Raw genomic sequence first — 17,473 nt, 5'->3', positions numbered from 1 at the left:
CCAGGGGCCAATAGCGAAGTGCCACATCATCAGTGACATCACCAGTGGCCTATCCAGAACTACCATGTCACTGATGACCTCATGGCAGCCACGCCCCAAACACCTCAGCAGTCATTGCCTGATGACCAATGGTGGGGTGCCAGGTCATAGGGGCGGGCCTCCGCAAGCCAGTTCGGAGTGTCCACATCATCAGGACACCTGATGCCCTCTGGCCTATCAGGGCCTGCCACCTCACGGACATGCCCACTGAAGTCCTTACCAAACGTAGCCTCCAAAGCATTGAGTGCCTGAGCATGCTCAGTAGCCAGAACAACCGACTTAGCCTTGGAAATCAGCCTGAGCATGCTCAGTAGGCATAACACAGGACTTAGACACCGAATGCAGTCCAAGTACCTGTGCAAAGAGGCTTTTCGCACTAAGTGTGGGAGTGTGACGCCGTGGACTAGCCAGGTAGTCAAAGGTAGGCCCTTGCACAAACACCCTTGCCCTAACAAGGTAACAGCAGCCAACTTAAAAACCCTGAGTCACCTCTCTCAGGTCTTGACGTTCACACCAGGGGGCGGAGCCAGGCAATTGGCCACATGGCAACATTGAGTCATTCCATCAATCAAGATCTTTGGCCATGAAAATGATGAACACCTATATAATGGACTATTACTTGAATGGATTTTTTTTTTTTTCTGATATTGTTATACGTTTGTCACATTGTGTTGTTATCCAAATGACCTTGTGGGTGTGGGGCCGTATATAATCGTGTTGAGTGAGCATTCTTGACACTCTATGTGGGGATATTAGTGGTTAAATGTGCCATCTCTTCAGCCCGTGTTGGAGTACATCATAGGGATTCCCTCCTTCTTTTCCCTGACTTGGGAATAGTCTTAATTCTCAACATGTCCTGTTGGTGTGGCGTCCCTTGTCCCTCTCTGACTCACTGTGGGCGCCTTCACTTTGCCCTCTGGTTGCGCGTACCAGGGGTGATGTGCTTGCGTCCGATGGTGTGTCGCGGCGGGAGGTGGGACTGGCCGACTGATACAGGATGTTGTCCCACTTTGCTCCTCCCCTCTATATACATGGCCCGTAGTTTATAGACTCTCTTGTGAATATTCTATAGACATTTAGTAACACCTCCATGATGCTGGTATTTGTCATTCCATGCTTGGCCACTTATTATGCATTAGATCTAAATACTATATACTTTATATGCCCCAGCTATAGCTATGGAGCTTGCTTGTTTTTTGTACACACCCCTATAAGTGACCCACCTCCAATAACCAATAGGTTGGACTCACGCAGTGTGTCATCACATGACGCGCTGCTGTGGGCGGGGTCTCCGGGAGCGTCTCCGTACGTGGCGTCCTGTACTCCTGTCAGCCTATGGCCGGGTCAGAGCGCGCGGTCGCCATGGTTACGCGTCCGTGGTGTCACGCGCTCGCCCCTGGTCTGGCGAGGGGGAGGGACGTCTCGTGCGTTTAGACTTCCTGGACTCCCGTGCATGGCACTGCTTATGTACTTTAGTGATTTTTATTATTTAAACGGATATGGAGATGGTCTCCTTGTAATAAAGTCTGTAGTAGGTGTTCTTAATGGGCCAATTAATGTTGATTCTCCTCACTTTAAGCCATGTGTTAGTGCCATGTGATTGACAAGCGTCCACAGTGGGCCATGAGCCTATCAGAATCATGGATGGATCTTTTTACCAGCCCTCCCACTTACTTCCTGTTTTGGGAGCTAACACCTGATGGTAATAGAAACTCTCCAGTAGGCTATTTATACTCAGCAGGTTTACAATGCCAGTAGGGTCTCCTCCTTGAAGAAGCAACAACACCTCACGAAACGCGCGTTGGTGGCGATCCCGTCCTCCTCTTTGGGTATGTGCATCACGTGATTCTATACCTTTGACTTCCATGGCTGGTTTCTTGTTGGCATGTGGTTTTTTACTGTGACTTTTTTTTTTTTTTTTTTTTGACATTGGACATGTTCTATTGATATGCACTTGCACTTTAGACTGTGTGATAATTTGTCTGCTAGAGAACTATTGGTAACTATTGGCCTGTGGTTGGAAACTGGTGATATGGGTTTTCTACATACCTGGGTGGGGTTGGGTTTTACCAGTGTATATACTGCAATTGTCAGTTAAATAGAATATTGATATTTTCCACCTATCCCAGTGAGTTTGATTATCTGTTAGTATACTTTTACCTTCCCTCATGCTACGACTAGAGGATTGTTAAAACATCCAGCACCTCTCTTCCCACGGCTAATTGTTTCCCCCATTGTTTTAAACCGCATGCCTCTCCCACGACTAGTAGAGAGTGTGAACAATAGATATTAGTATTATATCACATCTATTTTTGATGGTTTAACAGAATAGCCATATATGTTCACCTCTCCCATGGCTATTGATAACAACTGTATTGTACATTTTCATCACAGTGTTTGCCCCCCCTTGATTCAGTGGTAGTTTTTAACTCCCTTTATATTGCTGTTTTGCGTTTGTCTCTTTTGATAATAAATAAATTTCTATTTGCATATACACTCGACTGTTCTCATTTTTGCATGCTATTACGAGTGGTGCATATACCCCGCCAGCGCAAGTGTACTGGCGGAGTATTTACCTTATGGCTCAGTCTTTGAGAAATTGTTTCATACAAGGAGTTCGGATAGCCTGAGGCGGGAAAAACACAAAACAGATCAGTTTTGGAAGTGAAAGAAAGCAGTAGCAAAGTGTAAACGTCTGTCAGGGGTCTGGGTCTTAGCCCAGATACCCTGTGACCAGGAGGCAGATGGTTGCCGCTTGCAGGAGCCGGGAAGACAGCTGGTGAAACTGTAAAAGACCGGGACAGGGTAGTGGCCCACCAGTACCGAACCGGGGAACCAACTGGAAACCGGAGCGCCAGGAGGGGTACTCAGACCCAGAACGAGGTCCAGAAGCCACTGGACCACGTTGAATTAACTGATTGAGGTCTGGACCTTAGGTCCTTTCCCGTCTAAAAACCTGAAAGATGGCAACAGCTCACCGAGGGGGATAGAAAGCCACCGCACAGGCAGAGAGATCCCACGGGCCAGCGCCTGCGGGCAATCGGGTTCCCCAACACACATAAAGCCGGGGAGCGGACTACGATTGCTGAAGCATAGGCAGTTAAGTTCTACAAAAAGAGGTGCAGGAGAAAGGCAGGGACCACCAACCTGGTGGGGGACCAGATGCAGCCGGCTGCGGGCACCGACCATCATCCTTTTTTTTTTACCAGAGACTCTGGTGTATCTGTCATAGTGAGTACAACCGTGCCCTCGGGCTGCGCACCGCACTAACACGCCCGCACCTTGCAACCACCGGGCCCCGGGACCATCACCCCCTGCCCACGGAGGGGTCAACACCAGGCTGCACAACACCGTCCCCGGGAGCCTAGTTAACGGCAACGGTGATGTCCACACTCACCACAACCCGTGGGTGGCGTCACAAACATACATCCCTAAACACCACGGCCTCGGCTGTGAACCCCCCCACCGAAATTCCCTCACGTAGCACCAGCCAGGCCTCAGAAATGAGACTATCAGGCTGAGCATGCTCACTAGGTGAAACACTGGACTTAAGCTCTGGCTCTGTAAAATCAGCACGCGCATGTGCCCTAGCCGCCTCTCCACACGTAGACATGGACGAATAAGTAGCCAGTTAGACGACCCGAGGCAAAAATGGCGGCCGGCGCCTGGGCGTAGCAGTAACCACAGCAGGCTGCTTGCGGCTACGGTGGTGCCAATTCGTAACACCCTGTTTTCTGGAATTCGTTTTCTCAACACGCCAGATTATCTGCTACACTTGCAAGCTTAAAACAGAATTTGAAAATTCATCTGTTCAGAAATGCGTATAGTCTTCAATGACTCTACCACCTCACCACCGCCAGAGCTGCCGCCTTATCACCACCAGAGATGCTGCCTCACTGATGCCCCACCTACTGTTTCCTCCCCACTATCCTATATAATGTAAGCCTGATAGGGCAGGGTCCTCTTCCCTCCATTCCAGTCTGTCTTTTGTAACTTGTATATGTGTTTTGTATGTAACCAATTCTCATGTACAGCACCATGGAATCAATGGTGCTCTATAAATAAATAATAATAATAATTGGGTCATGAGGTTATCCTTATTGAGATACTCCAGTAGAGCAACTGTAAGACTGTGGGGCATCCCAGTATTTGACTGAGGGCCCCCTGACTGCTGTGCCCCGTGATAAGGGGTTAATCTGGTCGTCCCATGTAATTTCTCCCTCCTCCCTGTTTTGTTGCAGCCAATGGTTCTGTTCTCCTTCTCCTGCTTCCTCCCTTTATAAACCTCTTCCCGGCCTCTTCCGGTCTCTCCCCACTTTGTGTGACCCGGAGGCAGCTGTCCCCGCTGTGCACCTGGAGAGAGTGAGTACGGCAGTCGATCTAACCGCTGCCATCCCGGACTATCAGGAGGGATTGGGATGCATGGCTGCCATCCCTCATTGCTGGCCGGTGTCCCGTCCCTCCTGATTGTCAAACTCCTGTCCCTGCTCCCATCCATGCCAGCGGGAGGTCGGCGTGCTCGGCAGCCGGATCGCCTAAACCCCAGTGCACTGTTCCCATAGTGCCCCCCTCCTCAGTACCTGCCCCACCAAACCGACAGTTACCCAGCGCGGCAGCGCAGCGCGCGCACCCTTTCATTTACACAAACACCCCACCCAACCGCCCGCTCCCCCCCCCTATACCCCCCCCCCATCTCCCTCCCTCTATGTATTTATGTACCTCCAGTCACGGAGGGCTGTAGCCTCGCCACCTTCCCCCCTTTAGTATATGAGCCGGCAGCTGTGCACTGGCCCTACCCCCTATTAACACTGAGCGGCTGCTGCTCTCCCTCTATGCAGGGAGCGCGGCGCTGCTATCTCTTTTTAACTGCCCGCACCACGGGCTCCTCTCCTTGCAGTCCCAGCCCCCCCCCCTTCACTCTCTCACCTCTGGTGCTGTCTGCTCGGCACCCGTGCACTGTTCCTCCCTGGGTCGCGTCACACTTCTGGCCCCGCCCACCCGCAGCCACCTGTATAGTTGATCCTGGAGTGTATGGGCTCCTTTCAGGTGGTGGGCGTGGCCTATCCAGTGTCACAATTCTCCCCCCCTCCCCTGCCTGCACACCCCACTCTACTGTGTCCCAAGATAGATATATATATCTATTTTATAGATATATATATATATATATATATATATATATCTATTTTATATATTCCTGCTGTAAGTGAGAAATGTATAAAAATATATAAGAAATAAAGAAATTAAAATATATAAAATTAAATAGGATATAAAATTAAAATATATATATATATATATAAATGAATAGGCTATGGACAGTGTGTATGTATGTATGTATGTATGTATATGTGTTTGTGGGCATGTATGTGTATATATATATGTGTGTGTGTGTGTGTGTGTGTGTAACCCCCTCTGGAAACACCGCTCTGCAATTTGTACATGCCCCAATCATGTGGCAGCTTTCATCATTCCTGGAAGAGGCCCAAACATTTTGCACCTCACCCCCTTCGCAGAATTAGCAGCTGCATTAATTGTCCAGCATCAGTGCCTCATCCAGTGATGTCCCTACCCCACAGTCTCTGCCGGTGGCTGAGGCTATAATAATAAAGGCACCTGATGTCCCTGTCCCTGATGTTATGCCCCCACTCCATTATTAATCACTACCTGTGCTGTCTCCCGCTGGTATGGCCCCTTCTACCCCCCCCCCTTTTGATCTTGAGCATGCGGGTGCTGGATCCCCGACATGCCGTTACGGCTGTGGTACCCGCTCTGCACGACCCTGCTCCTAGGTATCTTTCACCGCTGGCCGGCCTGTAATAGCTGGAGCAGGCGTTTTGGTTTACCACAGGTTTTCACAAACGAGTCATCACCGAAGACATTCACTACGTCGTTCACCTTCATCATCTGAACGTCCTCTCGCTCCTCGGAATGTCCCCGCAGAAGGACGTCATAGGTCCCATCGCCGACCCTCCAGGCATCTGCGTGCCAGCCAGCCCCTCCTGGTTCCTCAAGACAGTGGTGAGTACCCTTATTCCAGGGCTTTGGGAGGGGAAATAAGACATGATTCCAGTTAAAAAGTTTTTTTTTTTTTTTTTTTTTTTTTAAAAAAAAAAAGAAAAAATGGAGCATGGCATCATGGATTTGACCCCCGGATATTTCTTAGAGCTGCTGATTTACTAGGTTGCTAATTACAATGCGCACACGTTCATCTGCTTTTGAGGGGTTTGCCAACAAAGCTTCACGCCCGCTCCCCTACAGGGGCCTCAGTTTCCAACACCTACACTGGATCAGTTTCTGTTGTGACAGCCCTCTGTTACTTACCTAATTATTAGCCATTCCTTATTAAACAATTATTCACCATTCAGTATTAGTTGATATATATATATATATATGCTGTGTATATATATAATATAATCTATATGTATCCGATCCCAACACATTTTGCAGGTTTGCTTCAGGAGCGTGCATTGTGTTTTACTGGTTCATCCACACCGCATCAGACACCGGGTATGCCTTTCGTGTTACCGGTTCATCCACACTGTCAGCATTAGACATCGGGTCTGCCTTTCGTTTGATCGGTTCATTCACACTGTCACCAATTTAACATTCATAATCAGACATGGGGTCTGCTTTTCATTTTACCAGTTCATTCACACTGTCACCAATTTTGATCGCTTTGCAGCAAGACATTAATTTATAACACTCTTCTTGGCTTTCTATTCCTCTTATTTTATTGAGCCATTTTAGACCTTTCCTTGAATGGTCATTAATTGCGTGACGGGATCTTTCTAAAATACACCGCTTGATGATTTAATGCTTGCCCAGTTTATTACTCACGTCATGTTCCTTCAGGTTTGGTCCAGCGTTCCCCTATTTAGAGTCGCACCCTTTGTTATTGATTGTTTGTTTGTTTGTTGGTAATTAATTCACCCGTTGGGTGGGATTTCCCTTGTCGGTTTTTCCTTTTCTCTTGATGTGGGAATTTTCCCATGCCAGTCGCCCCTTTCCACAATGGGCCTTTGACCGTGATTGAGGTATAGTTCAATGGTAATTGTGCGGGTAACATACAGATCCCTGGTTCAGTCCCAGCGTTGACACTTTACATTTCCCCCATCACAATATCGTATAACGCTTTAGGGCCAGACGTCTGATGGTTTGATAGATTCCCTTTCATCCTTTAATTGCCTTACTTCAGGCTCTGGTTTGGGAATTTGTTTTTAAATATTTCGGGTCCTGTGCGTTAGGGCGTCTCGGGTATCCTAGAGTTTGGTTAATTCACCTTACATTTCTGTGTTTCCCACTAATACCACGCTTCAGATTTTGTTTTTGCTTTTGGTCCATTAACATGAGCACTGCCATTCTTAGACCATTTGTCATGGCTTCTCCTTTTACCCCTCTGTGTCATCACCCATCAGATTATGGTTCTTTAGTGTTTGGTGTCCAATTGGTCCTGGCCCCACTACGGTTTAGTTGGAGAAATAATTGTTGTTTACGCTCCTTCTTGCTTTCATTATACTCTGGGAGCTTTGCCCCAATTCCAGAGCGGAGGGGATCCATTTCCACCCCTTGTGCGAAGTGATGTGTATGGTCGATGATGCTGTGAGGTCTCCTGGGAGGTCTCTACAACATGGTAAGCTTATGGTAAAACATGGTGCAAGGATATTTGTAGGCACGGTTTTTCATATGTTCGCTATTATGTGTTTGCTTCCAAAACCAGTAAGGACTAAAAGATAAATAGCGTGGCGCAAAAAAAAAAAAAAAAAAAGAGACTGTAGTTGCCCACTTCTTGTGAGTATGGTTAAACACCGTTGCGCTGGTCTTCTGAATACTGGGAGACTAGGGAGTCTTGATTACAGTTCGACTGGATAATACAATTTTTATTTTCCAAAACAAGTCCCAGTGGTCTTTGATACCGTAAATTTTTCGTTTGGACTTTTTTCATTTGGATTTCAAGGTCCAACAACCAAGCCTTCAGATATTTGTTCTTGAGTGCCTCGTTTTCTATCCTTGGACCAATTTTACTAGTCTATACTTACCTGCTCTTTTGCCGTCATCATGGGAAAAAGTAATAAAATTATTAGAATGGTCAAACTATAAAAAAAAAAATAAAAAAAAAAAAAAATATATATATATATATATATATATATATATATATATATATATATATATATATATATATATCTCTTACAAATATATATATCTCTTACAAATATATATATCTCTTACAAATATATATATCTCTTACAAAATGGTAGAGGCGTACTTCTGATAGGTGTGGTAAGTGCACTGTTTTCTGCATACTAGGTGGTATGCAGGGTCCCGATCATAGGAGAAGTGGAATAATACACTTTTGTTTCCCAGTACCAGTCCTGATGATATTTGTTATGATACCATAACTTGTACAATTGGTCTTTTCAATTTGGATTCCAATGTCAAATCACCGAGCCTTCACATGCTGATTGTTTCCTCAGGTATATTAGACCGGTTTATTGCTTTGGTAACAATTTTCTCTTTTTCAGATGGTGTCAGATCCGTGCTATGGATTTTTGGCTGCTCACCATGAGCAGCCCGGAGAATGGAGAGCTATGCAGGTGGAAGGCATCTGAGACAAGTTTTGGCAGGACCGATTTCCGATTTGCTGAAAGTTATGATCCCACTGAACGCCTTTCTACGTGTTTCTGTTTTTTCCATTTTGGGGACACCCTCTGCCTGTTCTGCGTAGATTTCACTATGATGAGTTCCAGGTTGCATTAGGATCTTATATCGGTTTAGTCAGGTCATTGCTTGTGATCTTCTATTGGTTTAGTCAGAGGTCATTCTTTGTGAGATAAGCCAGGACGGTTATTGATGGATTGTTGAGTACTCCATGCTGGAGTGCCACGTTTTGTTTTGTTTTTATGGTATACATTTAACATTGTTAAAGTTGAAATAGTCCTTTGATTTGCAGGTTGTTACTATGAGTTCCGCGTTGCTTTAGGAGCTTTTATTGGTTTAGCAGAGGTTATTCCTCACAATGAATGCATGTTGGCTATTGGAGAATCGTTGGGTACACTTCAAGCTGGAGTGCCAAGTTTTATTTGCGGCGGACGATTCAGAGCTTCTGTTTCTCGCTGGTATACATTTAACATAACTTAGAGTGGATATATTTCTTTCATTTGCAGGTTGGTATTGAGCATGCCTTATTTTCTGGGTGGGGGTCGGAGCACAGTTTGCTACTTTGCTCCTCCTTGGCGGTCAATTCAGCAACGTTGGTGGTTTTTGGTACAAAAGCAACCCGCGCCGGGAGTCCGGCTGCGGCGCAACGCTTTGTACTGGCTTACTGTGATTTATTACAGTACTTTTATTTTGATATTTTGGGCTGTGACCGACCACCATCCACTAAAAGATGAGATTTGGTTATTCAATCTCCAAATAAAAGAGTTCTGATTTATATACCTGAGTCTGATTCTTCATTACATGGGACGATTGGTTGTGGGTTTGTTGGGGTCTCAGCAGTCTGTGGGGCATCCCAGTATTTGACTGAGGGCCCCCTGACTGCTGTGCCCCGTGATAAGGGGTTAATCTGGTCGTCCCATGTAATTTCTCCCTCCTCCCTGTTTTGTTGCAGCCAATGGTTCTGTTCTCCTTCTCCTGCTTCCTCCCTTTATAAACCTCTTCCCTGCCTCTTCCGGTCTCTCCCCACTTTGTGGGACCCGGAGGCAGCTGTCCCACCCTCCCTCCCTTTTTCAGTTTTGATGTGATGGTTTTGGTGCAAAAAGCTGACCTGCGCCGGGAGTCCGGCTGCTACACAATGATATGTACGAGTTTTGGCTTTCCTGCGCCGGGAGTCCGGCTGCTACACAATGATATGTACGAGTTTTGGCTTTCCTGCGCCGGGAGTCCGGCTGCTACACAATGATATATACGAGTTTTGGCTTTCCTGCGCCGGGAGTCCGGCTGCTACACAATGATATGTACGAGTTTTGGCTTTCCTGCGCCGGGAGTCCGGCTGCTACACAATGATTTATACAAGTTTTGGATTTCATAATATCGTATGTAGTCACAGCAGCGGTCAATTCAGCAACGTTGGTGGTTTTTGGTACAAAAGCAACCCGCGCCGGGAGTCCGGCTGCGGCGCAACGCTTTGTACTGGCTTACTGTGATTTATTACAGTACTTTTATTTTGATATTTTGGGCTGTGACCGACCACCATCCACTAAAAGATGAGATTTGGTTATTCAATCTCCAAATAAAAGAGTTCTGATTTATATACCTGAGTCTGATTCTTCATTACATGGGACGATTGGTTGTGGGTTTGTTGGGGTCTCAGCAGTCATTCTTTAAAGATTTTGTCACACAGTAGAAGTTAAGCTTACCAGCCATGATTTTCGGGCTCAGATTTTTTCCCTTATATTGGCTCCACAATTTCAATGTGCCAGTCCTTTGGTGCAGACTCTGTTATTACTGAATCTTTTGAACACTACAAAATAATGTTCTGTCTAACACCATGCTGAATACTTGCAGTACCCGGGGGGTGTCTGCCATCCGGACCCAGGGATTTGTTTACTTTAGTGATTTTAAGGTGGTGCCACACTTCTTGCTGGGTTTAGACATTTACTGGAGAATTTATGGTATCCCTGATCATGTCATCTGTCATGGGATGTTCTTGTGCAAATGTGTCGCCCTGCAGCGGTTGAACCGCTCAGATCCGGGGGTTGCTGTAGCTCGAGGGTCCCCGGATCAGGTCTCGCGGCCACTTCAAATGAAAAGGGGGTATTTACAGGGGATAAGAGTTTGTGACGCCACCCATGGTTCGCGGTAAGGGGAGAACTGCCACTGCCGATGCGAGTAACCAGAAGAGATGGAGTGGGGGCAGCCAGATGACATTCCCTCCACAGGTAGGGGAGGCCCCGGGACTCTGGATGATGGAGGCAGTGTAGGGGAGCGTGGTGCAGGTTGGAAGCAAAGGAGGACAGCGTACTCAGGCAGTGTTGGTAGTGATGCGACCGCAAAGCAGACTCTGACACATAGGTAAACTAAGTCTTTGGGTGCCGCTGCCGCTTTAGGGGAGCTTGTCCTGGAGTCCGCTCCCTTTGGTATTGCTGATGATCTGTACCTTGCCTCCATGCACTGTATTTTAGTGTTCGCTTTGACCCCTATGCTTGAAGTTGTCAGGGTCCCGCTCCCCACTGTTAAGTAGTGAAGTCGTGCTCTCGATGGCTGACACTTGGGATTTCAGTGGGACGCATCAGCTGGAAAGCCCTATCCCCCTCTTTGTGTTGATGCCTTCGATCTCTGAGCTCTTGGGGAAAGTCCATAAAGAAACTATCCTCCACAGGTTAATTATCAGGTTGCGTGAAGCTACTCCCTGATCTAGGGTCCAGTACCCCGCCGTGCTCAGTTCGGTTCGGTTACTAGGTACTCCGGTGCCCGCCATTCCCCAAAACTAAGCCTGGCACCTTTCTCCAATACCCTGTGACCATGTCTCAAACTCCTTCAGTCCCAGACCATTGTCTGCGACCTAGCCAAAAGTCCCCAGGGAGCTCCAACCCCCAGCTCATCACTCTTTGGGAGCTACTACTACATTGACTCAGCTTTGCTCTCCACTTCCTCACTCTGACTTCGTCCCTCCCACCAGTCTGCCTGACCCCTAGGCGAGTGGCCCTTTACCAGCTAGACCACCCACTGGTGTGCCTGACAGGGTGTGGTGTGAGGTGTGCCTAGGATTTGCATGCTGATGGAGCAATATAGATATAGCTAAGTACCCAGCCAAACGACGCCTACAAATTAACTTTAATAAATAATATTTAAAATATCAACGACAAGCAACAAACAATCATGCGTAGCATGTGCCACATGTAGTCTGGTGTACTACCCTCTGGATATATTGTAGATGTTATAAGGCAGCAGTACACTACTAAATAGAAGGCAGTGATGATAATACGGATCAATATCCTCTATATCAAAAAAGCCACAGTTTTAGGAAGGCAGCGATGATAGTGTGGATCATTAATCTCTATATTAAAGTAAAAAGGAACTGTCTCACCAGTCTTCTGCAAATCTGATCTTGTGTCCCTTTATATAACCGTTGTCAGACAAAAACGGACATTAAACAGATCCCCCGGTCCTCCCAGGTATTGCTTCAGGATCTGATATAACTGTCAGCTGAAAAAAAATCACGTTTGGGCTCAACTCTCGACGCGTTTCCTCATCTTCAGGAGAGCGAACGGTATGTACGGACCTTTACTATCCCCCCAAGACCGACACATGCCGTGTGTTCCCAACATCAGGCGCACATACTGCTACTTGGAGGACCAGGGGATCTGTCGAATGTCAGTTTTTGTCTGACAGCGGTTATAAAAAGAGACACAAGATCAGATCTGCAGAAGACTGGTGAGGTGGTTCCTTTTTACTTTGATATAGAGATTAATGATCCACACTATCATCGCTGCCTTTCTAAAACTGTGGCGTTTTTTTGATATAGAGGATATTTGTTAAGGGGGGACCGGCAGATTAGGACCAGGGGGTATATATCCCAATCGCCAGTCGGGGCCCACCGTGCTCCAGATGGCAATGGAGCTGCTGGCACCCTGTGGGTTAGGTGGAGACTATAGAGCTGATGACTCAGAGATAACCCAGGAGACCTGGGAACCAGTCACGTGTGTAGGGACACGTCAAACCGGAGAACAACCCAGTTAGCGTTTCGGTGGAGCGGGCGCTACTCCGACCACGTGTGTAGGGAACACATCAGGCCGGATGGTAACCAGTTAGCGTTGACCGAGAAGACCGCTGCGACAGTGCCCTGTCGGCACGTGTGTAAGACACGTCAGGCCGAGCGGTCCTTCGATTAGCGTTTCTGGTCACCACTCGACTGGCCACGTGTGTGAAGGACACGTCAGACAACGTAGTCACACCAGTAGCATTTGACTGGAAAGCCGAGGAGAAAAATAGGGTTCACACACCCAATCCAGGAACACCCTGTTAACTCCACAGGGAGTCTGGAATACGCTGTCCGTGCGCGTAGAGGTCACAACCGGACAGGTGACGCAGCAGGTATGCTGTCCGTGTGCGTAGAGAACACAACCGGACAAGTAACGCAACAGGTATGCTGTCCGTGTGCGTAGGAGGCACAAACGGACAGGTGACGCAGCAGCCGCAGCCCAGTTAACGCCACTGGACTGCTATAGCACAACTGGAACGGCAGCAAAGAAGCACGTCGCCTGACCCTGATGTGCCGAGCCACGAATCTTGGCATGACAGGCACCGTTCGCCTAGCCCTACCTACCGCTTTCAACAAAGCTTATGCCACCATGAACTCTAAATGAAGACTGCGCACCTCCATGTTGTCTCCAGCACCTTTTATAACCTGGGTCCACCCCAAACCTAGGGTGGAACCACCAAGGTCCAATAGCAGAGTGCCATGTCAGCAGCGACATCCCCAGCGGCCTATCCAGAACCGCTACATCATTGATGACCTCATGGCAGCCACGCCCCAAACACTTCACCAGTCATCGTCTGATGACCAATGGTGAGGTGCCAGATCATAGGGGCGGGCCTCTGCGAGCCAGTCCAGAGTGGCCACATCATCAGGACACCTGACTCCCTTTGCCCTATCAGGGCCTGCCACCTCACGGACATGCTCAGTGAGGTCCTTACCGGACCAAGCCTCTGATGCACTAAGTGCCTGAGCATGCTCAGTAGCCTGAACAACAGACTCAAAAATCAGACTATCTGCCTGAGCATGCTCAGTAGGAACATCCCAGAACTTAGACATAGCACAAAGTCCAAGTACCTGTGCAAAGAGGCTGTTAGGGTTAATTGTGGGAGCATGCTCAGTAGCCTGAACTGAGGACTTAGTCTCAGAAATGACACAATCAGGCTGAACATGCTCAGTAGGCAAAACACCAGACTTAGACTCTGGCTGGGGTAAATTGGCGCATGCATGCGCACAAGCCGCCTCTCCACACTTAGACGTGGTGGAAGAAGCAGCCAACTGGACGACCCGAGGCATAGCCAAGAACAGCAGCCGGCGCCTGGGCGCAACAGGAACCGCAGCAGGCTGCTTGCGGCTATGGCGGCGCCGGTTCGTAACAGTATTGATCCATATTATCATCGCTGCCTTCTATTTAGTAGTGTACTGCTGCCTTATACCATCTGCAAGATATCCAGAGGGTAGTACACCAGAATACATGTGGAACATGCTACGCATGGTTGTTTATTTTGTTTGCCGTTGATATTTTAAATATTATTTATTAAAAGTTAATTTTTAGGTGTTGTTTGGCTGGGTACTTAGCTATATCTATATTTAACCTGTATACCGGATCCAGTAGCTGTTTCCTTTCTGATGGAGCAATACCAAAAGTTAGGATCCCAGAACCATGGGGGTTGAGTCCTGCACCAAAAGATTTAAGTGAGCAGTAACCTGTGACACCCTGACTAGTTCAGGGACGTCCCACATATATTGTAGAGAAAAAGGTGTTAAGCAGATTGGCCTTTCCCTTATTCTCTTCCACCACTTCACCAAGTCTATTTTTGATGTGGGCAGCACTATCACTTTTCTTATGTAGCTATAAGAATATTTTTGGATTATTTTCACTTTTCTGGAGTCTCTTTCTCTAAGTCTTTGCTGACACGATTTCTTTTTTTTACATAATCCTTTTAGTTTTTGATAAATATTTAATGCCTCATCACTACACTCTTGCTTTAATTCTCTAAACACTTTCTTTTTGTCATTTATTGCTCTCCTTATAGCTCTATTTAGCTATAGTGGTTTTCTCCCATTTCTAGCTTCTTTATGCCCATAGGGTGTATATTATGCACAGAACCTATTTGGGATGCTTATAAAAGACTGCAATTGGCTTTGTATAGTTTTATTTTATTTTGAACTCTAATTCCTGCACCAAATTTGCATCTTCAGGCAACAAACTGAGTTAAAACCACAGATTTGGTCTGCAACAAATTTCTGCACCAAATCTGCATCTCCTGATAGAAAAATGCACCAAAATAACATTAGTTTATGATGAGGTATTGCAGCTTTTTTTCTGCCAGAAAATGCAGATTTAGTGCAGAAATGTCTGCAACCAAATACTCAATGTTCACACTTTGCCTAATCTGGTAAACCAGCATTAAGTTAAATGGCTTCACCTAATGTCATAGCTGGGGTTCCCAAGGTATGCCAGCTGTGACCTGAGGTGAACTCAATGAACTCAGTGACCTCACTTCTGGTGAACTCATTGAACTCAGTGATTTCACCTCAGGTGAAGTCAAGGAATTCAATGTCGGATTACCAGTTTAAGCAATGAGGGCACATTGAGTTGTTAGTTACAGATGTTTCTGCACCAAATATGCATCTCTTGGCAGAAAAACGCACCAAAACCGCAATTCAGTTTTGATGCGTTTTGACATGGTTTTCTACCTGCAGATTTGTTGCAGAAATTTGTTGCTGACATTTCTGCACCGAATCTGCATCTTCTGGCAAAAAATCAAGTCAAAAAAACATTTTTCTGCCAGTAGATGCAGATTTGGTATAAAAATGTCTGCAATAAATCTATTGTTTTCTGCAAGGAGATAGAGATTTGTTTTGAAAATTTGTTACAGACATTTCTGCACCACATCTGCATCTTCGGGTAGAAAACCAAGTAAAAAACTCTTCAAAAATGCAGATTTGGTCTGCAACTAATTTATGTATAAAGTCTGCATCTCTTGGTAGAAAAATGCATCAATTGGATGCAGTTTTGGTGAGGTTTTTCTGCCAGGATATGCAGATTTGGTGCAGAAATTTCTCATTAACCCCTTATATTACCCCAATTGCCACCAGTGAAGGGCTATCGGGATGAGCTGGGTAAAGCACCAGAATTGTCACATCTGATGGATGCAACAATTCTGGGTGGCTGCAGGTTGCTATTTTTAGGCTGGGGATCACCCTATAACCATGGGTCTCCCCAGACTGAGAATACCAGCCCTCAGCTGTCCGCTTTATCTTGGCTGGGTATCAAAATTGGGGGCGACTGCATACTGTTTTTTAAAATTATTTATTCAATAATTGGAAAAAAATGACATAGGGTCCCCTGTCTGTATATTGATACCCAGCACAGATAAAGATGATGGATAAAGGCTTCAGAACCCAGCTGTGTATGTTATCTTGGCTGTTTATCAAAATGCAAGTACCCTTATGCAGCTTTCTTTAAATTATTTATTTTTACACTCCACCAATCACAGACACCAGCAGAGTGGGTGGGCGGAGGAAGCAGGACCAACCAATCACAGATGCCGACCCAGAGAGTGGGGAGAAGAAGTGAATATTCATAAGGTTTAATTAGCAGATAAGGAAGTAGTGTGAAAGGGAAACTCTGTAAGTAATTTCTCCTGCCTAAATGACAGGAAGTCTTTTTTTTTACTGCACCTTCTAACTACAGTAATGCCAGTAGCAAAGATAACTATGGCATAACTGTGATTCGTACTTTGAAGAAACGTATTAGTGAACATATCTCCTCTGCATCTGCAGATTTTTTGGGAGGACGTACTACTTCAGGGCTTGCCAAACATTTCAGGGACATACACCAAGGGAATGTAAGCTCATTAAAAGTACAAGGTGTTGAAAGAGTCAATAGGCCCTATAGGGGAGGGGACTGGCATAACCTTGTTCTGGCCAGGGAATCCTTCTGGATACTCAAACTAAAGGCACGTTATCCTAATGGCCTAAATTATCGATCTGATTTGTCTTATATTTTTTAGCTTATTGAGATATATCCAGATGTGAAATTTCTTACATGATTGAGTGTCCACATGAAATGTATGTTTTTATTTTAAATCCTCTTTTTTCCTTTTTTTTTTTTTTTTAAACCGGCTCACTGAGGCATGAATATGTGATCCATGATACTTTTTTATGTAGTTCCGGCTGATCGTGGGATCTATTTAAGCCACTGTATATTTTATTCTCCTTACATTTGACTATGATTAAGGAGTTTTTTCTCTGAAACGCGTAAGGCGGAATCGGGGCTTCTGGAAGGATTGATCCATCTCGATTTTAAGATGATTTTGTAACAAATAAAGAAGAATTTTACAGACATCTGGTTTGTTTTCCATCCCCTCCTCCCTTCAATGATTGCTATAACTGTGATTGGCATACAATCCCTGCATGTATACAGGCTGAAAATCAGGTGCTAATCATGCTGGGAGGGGTCTCGAAACTCACAAACCAAGGACCAAAATACTCAATGAGTAACGGATATTGCGAATATCTTAATATTCGTGAGAGTAACTATTACCGCCTAGTATATTTGTTCATCATTAAAGCACTAGACCAAAAATGGTCCCAAGATGCCCAGATTAACTAAAATAGATCTACTCCTGCATTCAGAGGAGATGGAATATATTTCATCCTCTCAAAATCAGTGATTCTATTAATCTTGACTTGAAAAGAAGGGGGATTCACGTTCTTTCGGTGGAGAGCAAACAT

At 46.0% G+C, this 17,473-nt stretch overlaps 1 long non-coding RNA gene across 1 annotated transcript; it reads left to right on the top strand.

Annotated features, from left to right (window-relative positions):
• Positions 1-4,361: 4,361 nt before the first annotated feature.
• LOC142257437 (uncharacterized) lies at positions 4,362-9,036 on the top strand. The gene is made up of 3 exons (XR_012727630.1): positions 4,362-4,401; positions 5,885-6,054; positions 8,556-9,036. It is a non-coding gene; the product is annotated as an uncharacterized LOC142257437 (long non-coding RNA).
• Positions 9,037-17,473: the final 8,437 nt, after the last annotated feature.

Source organism: Anomaloglossus baeobatrachus, chromosome 12 (genome assembly GCF_048569485.1).
Source record: "Anomaloglossus baeobatrachus isolate aAnoBae1 chromosome 12, aAnoBae1.hap1, whole genome shotgun sequence".
NCBI classification, from domain to species: Eukaryota; Metazoa; Chordata; class Amphibia; order Anura; family Aromobatidae; genus Anomaloglossus; species Anomaloglossus baeobatrachus.
This window is presented reverse-complemented; position numbering and strand designations above follow the sequence as displayed.